Below are 10,919 nucleotides of genomic sequence, written 5' to 3' on the forward strand. Positions count from 1 at the left end.
TACCCCACCTCTTGCCCAAAGACAGCTGGGATAGGCTCCAGCACCTAAGCGGTAGAAAATGAATGAATGAATTAATGAATTTATCATTGCTTAATTTATACGGCTGTCACATCACTGTCAAATTGTCTAATCATATGAATCAATATTTTTAAATAACTAATCACAATTAATCACCAGTTGCAACTACAGTGTGTGTGAAATATGTCAGTTTTACAAAAACATAAACAACAGGGCATTAGAGCCATGAAGAATTGTGTTCAAAGACAAAATCCATTTATTATTATTTATTTATTATCCATTTATCCAAGAATTAATTTAATTTTAAGTTCAATTCACTTAAAGTTTTAAGTTTTGAGTGTACATGTATTTTCTCAGCACACCTAATGCATCAAATTGTACTTCCACAGTAAAAGTTACATTAGAACGCGATATGAATATTCACATGCTCTATTGTGTTTGTGATTTTTGGAGTGTCAGTGAATGCATCTCGCTGTTGTCTCGTGACAATGAGGAAGTGTTGTTCCTCTCAGTAGGACTACACGCGTGTTTGTATCGTGTTGGAACTGTTCCGTAAAGTTAGAAAAGATCGCCAAACTCTGTGGGGAAACGACACTATACTCCAGAGGTGGTGCGTATGCATTGATTTGACATACATATTTGACATAATTCATGAAATAAATGAATTATCGCTGTTAGCGTGCTATTTTTCAAAGCCCTGATTTGAATGGCTGCCTTAGATTGCTGTGTGGTAATATTCCCGTGTTTCCTTTTCAAGCCTTATTAAGGTGCGTGTCTATTGTAATTAAACGCTATTACCATTGTTATGCATTGCACCTACTAGTGCAACATGGTCACTAGATGTGAAAGCAATTAGGATACACGTCATTAGCACTTGTTTCCATTAATAACAGCTCACAAATACTGGTGTAAGTTATGCACAGCTGCTGTCAATATGAAGAATAAATATTACTACAGAGTGGCACCATATTTTGCCATTCGTGATGCAAGGTCCTCTGCTGGCCAGAGGGTGAAATACATCTGACCCTGTCTCAATGACTTCCTGAAAAAGCGTCCTGGCTGAGAACAAAGAGGCAGAGCTGTGCCAAAGAAGACTAGTACAGTCCTCTAGAGGGGGGGTGGGTGGGTACGGAGTCCACCAAGTAGAGCAATGCAGATGTCGACTGTGAGACTAACCTGGGCCACGTGCTTCATCATTTTCCTCTACGTGTATGTATGTGTGTGTTGTGTGTGTGTTTGAGTGTGAAAAAAAAGAGGGGCGATGATATTGGGTGGGTGGCGGTTGCTGGCACCGAGGGGTGGGCTGGTAAGACATCTGTCATCATATCATCAATGCTGTCACATCATAGAACAAATGGGCTGTGGGATTTTTACAGCCTAAAATACAAGCGATGGCAAAAAAGGTGGCGTTGCGTTTGATCTGCCGCCGCCGCTGCTGTTCCGCGCCTTTCTCAATAAAATGCAAAGCTCTGACCAACACATGTCAACTCATCAAAAACGTTAGGGAAAACTAAATAGAAGATGAAAATCTGATAACTCTAAAGATCCGAATCAACGCAGCTTCCACGACCTTGGCGGAGGCCCAAAGTCACATTGAAGCAGCACTTGTGATGAAGCCTTCCAGAAGGAAATACGTTTACTTGTATTTTTTTTTTTTTTTTTTTTTTTGAAGCGGGTCACCACATTGAGGCAAGGTTCCCTCCAATGACACCTTGGAGAACTTCATCCACTCCGCCATGCTCCCTGCGTGACAAGACAGCAACGCTTTGTTGCCGAGAGAATGAAGGAGAGCTTTGAACTTCAGACTGACAGCGCGGGGAAGCCGTTGGAGCCGTAAATGTAAATTATTGTTACTTATACGTTTAACCCGGCACCTACAACACCCCCCCCCCCACCCCCCCATCCTTTTCTCTTGTAACCCCCCTTTCCTGCTCGCCATTGCTGCTTTGGAAAAGCACAATTCTGATATCATGTTGCCCTCTTTTGGAAAGGAATTGCAACTGCACCTTGCTGTCCTTTCACCTCTAAGATGCCAGAGGCTTATTTTATATTCTCAGCTACAAGATGAAGTCATTCCGAAACAGGAAACTTCCTTGACTTGAAATTTTACACAAAAAAACATTACATATTTATCATTTTTACTACTAAATATTCCTATACTGAATAGATGCATCATTGTTTGAACACCAGACGTGTTGCAATAAACCAGTTTAGAAGATCAGTTAAAAACAGGAAATGATGGTGTGAATCAAAGCCAATCAAAAGACAGCTTGCATTTCAGGCACCTTTATGAGAGAACAGGTAGAAACAGATAACAGAGTTGAATCATTGACCACAGATTAGATTTGAAGTTATGAAATGACATTAAATGGAGAGATTGAGGCTTGTGTTCAGCCGTTGATCTTATTTCCAAACCCGAGCTCGCTGACGGCGCCTGTCGTCAGGCGATGACTCCGAGCCTTTTTCCCCCCCCTGATGGATCTCCACGGAATCAATAGGCCCTCGCAGCATATCATTAGACATAAGTATTATAATTACTTGTGTTATTAATTTTGCCTTAATACCAGGGATAATATGATATCTAATTCAACCCTGTTAGGGAAGCGAAAACAAGATAATCACAAATGCATCTCTTATGAAAATCAATGTTGAAATGGATATTCCAATAATACCAACCCACCGCTTTTCTATTTTTCTCTCATGCATATCCGACAATCATTTTCTGCATTCATTTGGAAAAAATATAAAAATATGCCTAACATATTTCACATGGGCGCTCGAGTCCGAGGCAAAACAATATGGATTTGTGTTGCCTTGCAAACAATTTTAATAAAAAGCTATCGATTGGGCATCGAGCGTGTAGCCTGTAGGCGTGGAGCACCAGACCCCAGTGGGTCCAGATCATTAAAGTCCTCAACGGCTGGCGCAAATTTGTTCAATAAGGATCTGGGACTCGTGCTTCAGGGTTTGATTTGGATTCAGTCGAGTCTAAGCCACTCAGGTCTTCTCCGACGAGATGACACATTTGCTGAAAAATTGAAGTGTGTGATAGAAAAAAAAACGAGTATGGTAATTGCATCATATCTGGGTGTGATGAAAATCAGCACAACAAACTTTACCTGGATTTTTTTTTTTTTTTTTTGGCAAACATTACCCGACAAGAATATGCGAGGTACTATTTCTCATGTCGTGCGTTTAGCAGAATCTACAAATATGATTTATTGTAAACACTCGCAAGCGTGTTAAACAGGTGCTGCTTTGTGTCAGACCTCGCCTCCGTTTTTTTTTTTTTTACACCTGCTATTCCTACATGCACGCGTACGCGCGCACGTTTCTGATTCCACAATCAAAGCTGGCACTGCAACAGTTTTTAATTAGCAGGTACTTTCTTTATGCTTAGATTTTCAGTTTCTATAATAATGCCTGCTGGCTACTGTGAATCTTTATTGCCTACCATCTTTCCTTACCTCTAAAATATGAATACTTTGTTTTATTTGGCTTATTTGTCCTGCAGTCACTTTGTAACGTTTTTTTTATTCTGTGGCACACTTATTTTTTAATTGTGAGCCTCGCTGGAAGGAATGGCAATAAAAGGTTTTTTTTTGGTTAGGGAGGAGGATCAATGTAAAATGTATTATCCTGCACTGCAGAGACCGATTCCAATAATAAAATAATTGATCTTTTAAAAGTGAAGCTTATTGTTATACTAGGCTGTATGATATACTGCTTAGTAGTGTCACAACATGTCTTGAGATTAAAATGTGACAAAATTCCGAGACGATAATAGTATATTAAATAATTAATCACACAATACATGGAAATGATCAGGACAATTTTGCGGGCCCTAACATATCGCCATGTGTGTCTTTTGTGTTTGTTTTCTTTGTCTCACGCCTTCAAGCAGGCAGGAACAATGGCACGAAAGGAATGAGACCTTGAACACTTTTTTTATATAACGAAACCAACACCCGGAAATTCATTCATTCATTCATTCATTTTCTACCGCTTATCCTCACGAGGGGTGCAGGGGTGCTGGAGCCTATCCCAGCTGTCTTCGGGCGAGAGGCGGGGTACACCCTGGACTGGTCTCCAGCCAATCACAGGGCACTTAAATTACTTAAATTTATTGGTGTCTTTGAACACAATTCTTCATGGCTCTAATGACATGGTTGAAATCCTGCCCTTTTATGTTTTTGTAAAACGGACATATTTCACACACACTGTCGTTGCAACTGGTGATTAATCGTGATTAATTATTTGAAAACCTTGATATGATTAGACAATTTGACACGGGGGTGCTGGAGCCTATCCCAGCTGTCCTCAGGCGAGAGGCGGGGTACGCCCTGGACTGGTGGCCAGCCAATCACAGGGCACATATAGACAAACAACCATTCACACTCACATTCATACCTATGGACAATTTGGAGTCGCTAATTAACCTAGCATGTTTTTGGAATGTGGAAGGACATCGGAATACTCGGAGAAAACCCGTGCATGCAAGAACATGCACACTCCACATAGAGGGTGGAATCGAACTTGGGTCTCCTAGCTGTGTGGCCTGCACACTAACCACTCGAACGCCGCGCAGCCTACACCCGAAAGTTAATAACTTCATTTCTTTTGCTCTCTTATTAAATAGGTATGTATGGTTTATTTGTTTCTGACACACTTAATGAGTTAAATACATTTTCACCCTACTGTCGCCCTACCTGGTCTCCACATCTGTTCATGATAATTCATTCAAATATGTTTAAATAAATGTCAGTTTTCCAAAAGCTGAGTTTTAAATGGAAGACTGCACTTTTTTTATTTGCTCAACATCCTCAATCCGTATTTGAACCATGAACACATCACGTCTTTCTCTTTTCTATGTGTTCTAAAGATATCACTTGAGATGTAACACAAAGCAAACATACAGTGGTGTGAAAAGGTTTGGGCACCCCTGATCATTTTCAAGATTTTAGGATCAGCCATTTCAGTGAAATAAATCTTATATCAGACCAACACAGTGATAGATGAGAAGTAAAATGAAGTTTATAGGATTTTGTGCAATAATAATTTAAACAAAAGTAGGCGGATGCTTAAATTTTGGCACCCTTGTTGTTTTATTGATTTGAATACCTTTAGCACTAATTATTGGAACAAAAAAATTGTTTGGTAACCTCATTGACCCTTGACCTGCATACACAAGTGAAGCCAATCATGAGAAAAGGTATTTAAGGTACCTAATTGCAAGATCTTCTCTGAAGAGTAGCAACACGGTAGCATCAAAACAACTGTCCAATGACCTGAGAGCAAATATTGTTCAACATCATGGTCTAGGGGAAGGATACAGAATCTAGCTCAGATATTTCAGCTGTCAGGTTTCACTCTGAGGAAATGAAAGACCACAGGCACAGTTCTAGTTAAGACCTGGAAGAAGGAAGGCCAAGAACAATTTCAGATAAGCTAAGGATGGTGAGAACAGTCAAACTCAACCCAAAGACCAGCTCCAAAGACCTCCAACATGATCTTGGTGCAGATGGTGTCACTGTGCATCGTTCAACTATTCAGTGCACTTTACACAATAAACAAAGTCTCTTGAGGTAAGCTAAAGCACATTGTTGAAGGTCACATGGATTCCAGTCAGTATCAGCAGATTCTTACAGATTCAGAATCAGTGACAAATTTAGATTTACTCCAAGTCTGGAGACTTCCAACAAGACAATGACCCTAAACGCTGCTCAAATTCTACTAAGGTGTTCATGCAGAGGAACAAGTACAAAGTTCTGGAATGGCCATCTCAGTCCCCAGAACTAAATATTATTGAAAATCTGTGGAGGGATTTAAAGCGGGCTGTCGATGCTCGGAAACCATCAAACCTGACTCAACTGGAGATGTTTTGGAAAGAAGAATGGTCAAAAATACCTTCAACCAGAATCTAGACCAGGGGTCTCAAACTCAATTTACGTAGGGGCCACTGGAGCTAGGGTCTGGGCAAGGCTGGGCCGCATCAGGTTTTCCAAAAAAAAACAAAAAAAAAATTTAAAACAGAAAAATATACAAACTTTTTCAGTGCTTTGGTTCCGATTTTCTACAATAAAAGCTCTGATAAAACATTCCACTGTTCTCAAATATCTTCATTTTAATTTTTCTGCACAAAATAAGATGAAAAATAAATAAACAAATCAAGAATAAATCAGTAATAAATAAATATAATAATAATAATAAAACGGCAAATAATAAAAACTTAAGAAACCACATATAGTTGGTGGGTAGACAAATTATTTTTTTCAGATTAAAATGAACAAAGCATTATTAGAGCCCTGTAGACATGACAAAACACGACTATAGTCACATTTATACTCTTTTTATTTACAACATATTGCGCAACTGCAGGGTCTTGAGACACATGCTAACTCGCAAACTAGCGAGCTAGCGACCTAAACGGTAGCCTTCAAGTTATTTCCTTTCAACTTAAATAGCCAAAAAAATTGCCACTTCCACACAGATAGGGAGGATAACTATTAACAGTTATTTAACCTTTAACATGAACATTAATCAAACGTAATAATTTTTTTCTGGGTACATGCATCCATATCAAACTTGCGCGGGCCTGCACTCACATTAAACTTTCATATCAAGGCGGGGGCCTCAAAGTAGTGTCCTGCGGTCCACATTTGGCCCGCGGGCCGCGTGTTTGAGACACACAATAAATATATTTTGTGCATACAGAAATGTGTGTGCCATTATGATTCAGATCCATGCAAAAACACCAACATGACACAAAAACAGCACTTTTGGACAAAACACTGCTCTTCTTTTTTTTTTCTTTGCATGAAAGCAAGCGAGCGACACAGATACAGAGTGAAAGAGAGCGAGAAAGAGAGAGAGAGAGAGAGAGAGCAGGGTGCAGGACCCACACTGGTGTAGTTCCAGCCAATTGCATTCCAGAGAAGTGACCATGGCCAGTGATAAACAAAGCGCCATAGATCATCCCTCTCACAGACGGGCGTTCGGCAGCGAAGGCTGCAGAAGAGCAAAGCGGTCAGACAGAAAGGGAGAGAAGAAGAAGAGGAAAAGAAGAAGAAACAGACGGAGACAGACGGCAACAGCGAGCTCACAGCATACAGTATACGCTACTGCTGGTCTTTTATTCTCTGGGGCCAATATTTTGATGCCGTTATTGCGAGCGCAACGCCATGAAAGGCAGTCATGCCGCACACGCTTGTAGATTCTTCTCTCCCCAGAGTGAGACACGGAAAAAAAAAAAGAGGGAGGGTTGCTTCCCCCCACTCCACATTGCCATACATCCTATGAAAATGAATCCTTGGATTGTTACAGAAAACGGCAAAAAAAAAAAATGCATTCAGCACTTACCCACTCCACGACACATGATTCAGATTCATTGAAGCCCACTGTGCATCACAACACAACGCTGAGATATTCCTCCAAAACAGATGTGCAAGGAGGAGCTATGAGGTTCTCACTCTTTTGTTTGTGAGCTGACTAGCTAGGTTCCTCTGTTTGCATCAGCTGGCGTTTTTTTTTTTTTTTTTTTTTTTTTTTTTACAGCTTTGAAGCAGGTGGATGACAAAAACATCAATCTCTCCAGGCATCCACACTCTGTACGGTACATTGACACATTTATCTTCTCTGGTTCCACCTTTAGGGTGGAATGTGAGCTAAATAAGGATATGAAGGATATTGTATTGGAAATATTTCTGTAAAAATGTTTTTTGGAATTAACTCCAGGTTTCAGACTTTGTGATTTGCTAAGGCAATTTAATACATGGCAAATGAGGTCGCTACATGACATATGACAGTAGGGTTGTCAGCTATCCCTTGTAGAACCGAATCCTTCTGTATTGAGCTGAAAAGGACATTTATTTTATTTTATTTTATTTTATTTTATTTTATTTTATTTTATTTTATTTTATTTTATTTTATTTTATTTTATTTTATTTTATTTTATTTTATTTTATTTTATTTTATTCATTTATTATTTTGCCCCGCCCCGCTTTTTCTCATGTTTTACTTGTGTATTAACGAATGAATGTTGTATTTTAATGTATCTTTTACTCTGTTTACTTGCTTTTATTCAACTCCATTCTTCTGTAAAGTGTCTTTGAGTATCTTGAAAAGCGCTATACAAATAAAATGTATTATTATTATTAGAAATTATTTATAGAAATGCACGGTATACCTCGCCTCCCACTCAAAGTCAGCTGGGATAGGCTCCAGCACCCCCGCGACCCTCGTGAGGAAAAAGCGGTAGAAAATGAATGAATGAATGAATGAATTTAATACATGGCAAATGAGGTTGCTGCATGACATATGACAGTAGGGTTGTCAGCTATCCCTTGTAGAACCGAATCCTTCTGTATTGAGCTGAAAAGGACATACATTTTATTTTATTTTATTTTATTTTATTTTATTTTATTTTATTTTATTTTATTTTATTTTATTTTATTTTATTTTATTTTATTTTATTTTATTCATTTATTATTTTGCCCCACACCGCTTTTTCTCATGTTTTAACTGTGTATTAACGAATGAATGTTGTATTTTAATGTATCTTTTACTCTGTTTACTTGCTTTTATTCAACTCCATTCTTCTGTAAAGTGTCTTTGAGTATCTTGAAAAGCGCTATACGAATAAAATGTATTATTATTATTAGAAATTATTTATAGAAATGCACGGTATACCTCGCCTCCCACTCAAAGTCAGCTGGGATAGGCTCCAGCACCCCCCGCAACCCCCGTGAGGAAAAAGCGGTAGAAAATGAATGAATGAATGAATGAATGAATTTAATACATAGCAAATGAGGTTGCTACATGACATATGACAGTAGGGTTGTCAGCTATCCCTTGTAGAACTGAATCCTTCTGTATTGAGCTGAAAAGGACATACATTTTATTTTATTTTATTTTTTTTATTTTTATTTTTATTTTTATTTTTATTTTTATTTTTATTTTTATTTTTATTTTTATTTTTATTTTTATTTTTATTTTTATTTTTATTTTTATTTTTATTTTTATTTTTATTTTTATTTTTATTTTTATTTTTATTTTTATTTTTATTTTTATTTTTATTTTTATTTTTATTTTTATTTATTTTTTTATTTTGCCCCGCCCCGCTTTTTCTCATGTTTTAACTGTGTGTTAGCAAATGAATGTTGTATTTTAATGTAAAATGTAATTTTAATTTAATCTTTTACTCTGTTTACTTGCTTTTATTCAACTCCATTCTTCTGTAAAGTGTCTTTGAGTATTTTGAAAAGCGCTATACAAATAAAATGTATTATTATTATTATTAGAAATTATTTATAGAAATGCGCGGTATACCTCGCCTCCCACTCAAAGTCAGCTGGGATAGGCTCCAGCATAGCTCTGCGACCCTGATGATGGTTAAGCGGTATAGAAAAAGAATGGAAAGGTGCCTTATAAAAGTACGTTCATTTACTTGTATTCAATTACAGTGCAGCATATAGTAGTTGAATAATCGCCCATTTTAATTTGTGTCTTTGGAGATACAGTTGGTATGAAAATGTTTGGGCACTACTGTTAATTTTCAAGATTTGAATTTTTTTTTTTTTTTCAAGATCTGCACACACGGAGTGCAGAAGAGTGTTATGTAGTAGAAATTATATTAGTAGACTGCAACATATTTTCATATACAGTGATATGAAAATGCTTGGGCACCCCTGGTAACTTTCCTTGCTAAATGACTGGGTGTTTAGATCAGCAATTTCAGTTAAATATGTATATCATATAGCAGACCAACATAGTTGTAGATAGTTGATAAGTGAAATGAAGCTGACAGATGAAATCCCATATTTAAGGGTGTTCGGCTCCCTTACCTCTTCTTTGGTGCTCCTCTTCACCGTGGATGATGATCTCGGGTGGGCGGTGATCCTCCAACCTGGAAACGTTCCCTTCCGTGGGTAGCTGTGTTATCATTAGCATGGCCTCGACACTGGTGACCCCCGCTTGTTGAAGCACTTCATCATTTGTGACATACCTGCAGTCGATGCAGTGGATGTTGAGGATGGAGCGGAGACACCGTTGATGGAAACGTTCCAGGAGTCGTAGGTGGTGTCTGTAAGTGACCCACGACTCAGAGCCATACAGGAGGGTGGTTAGTGCACACGGATCTCTGTGGCTTTTTTCAGGTGGTTGTTGTTCCAGACGCAGCCTGCCAAAAGCACTACTTGCCTTTGCCAGTCTTTTGTCCACCTCTGCCAATTGTAATGTGGGGTGGGCATATATAATAATAATAATGATGATAATAATAACACTAATAATTTTGCTTGCTAGGCCTTAACAATATAAGGAGGATAATAATAAAAATAATAATAAATAATATTTTAAAATATTTTAAATATTTAAATATATTTATAATAATAAATAAATATATTTATATTTAAATAAATATATTTAAATAATATTTTAAAACATATTTAAATTTTTTTATTTATCTATCAATTACAGTTATTATGTTTAATTGTTATTTTGTAAGCCAGTTGTGAAGTGAAAAGAAAGAAAAAATAAGGAAAAGGTTTCATAACTTTTTGTCACTTTTTTGTCGCTCCTATGGGGTTCAGCTTTTTTCCTTCAGCATCTGCCAATATAATTTCTTGTAGGCTTCCTTGAGCATAATTTGAGTGTTTCATTGTGAGTGTCCTGGATTTTGGTTATGAATATACGGTCACCTACGTATATCGTTTATATTGCACATCTAAGGTGGTCAAGTTTTTTTTCTTTTTGTCTCTTCAGCTGAAATATTTAGGAAACGCTGGTTTAATAGAGAAATTAAATAAGAAAAATTGCCCTGCTTTGAAATGGTAGAGTCAGGCTTGATGACTTATATGAAAACATTTTTTCCCAGGAGTTCCTGAACGCATCTTGGTGACGTGACT

The sequence above is a fragment of the Doryrhamphus excisus genome, chromosome 2 (genome assembly GCF_030265055.1).
Source record: "Doryrhamphus excisus isolate RoL2022-K1 chromosome 2, RoL_Dexc_1.0, whole genome shotgun sequence".
In the NCBI taxonomy this organism is placed as follows: domain Eukaryota; kingdom Metazoa; phylum Chordata; class Actinopteri; order Syngnathiformes; family Syngnathidae; genus Doryrhamphus; species Doryrhamphus excisus.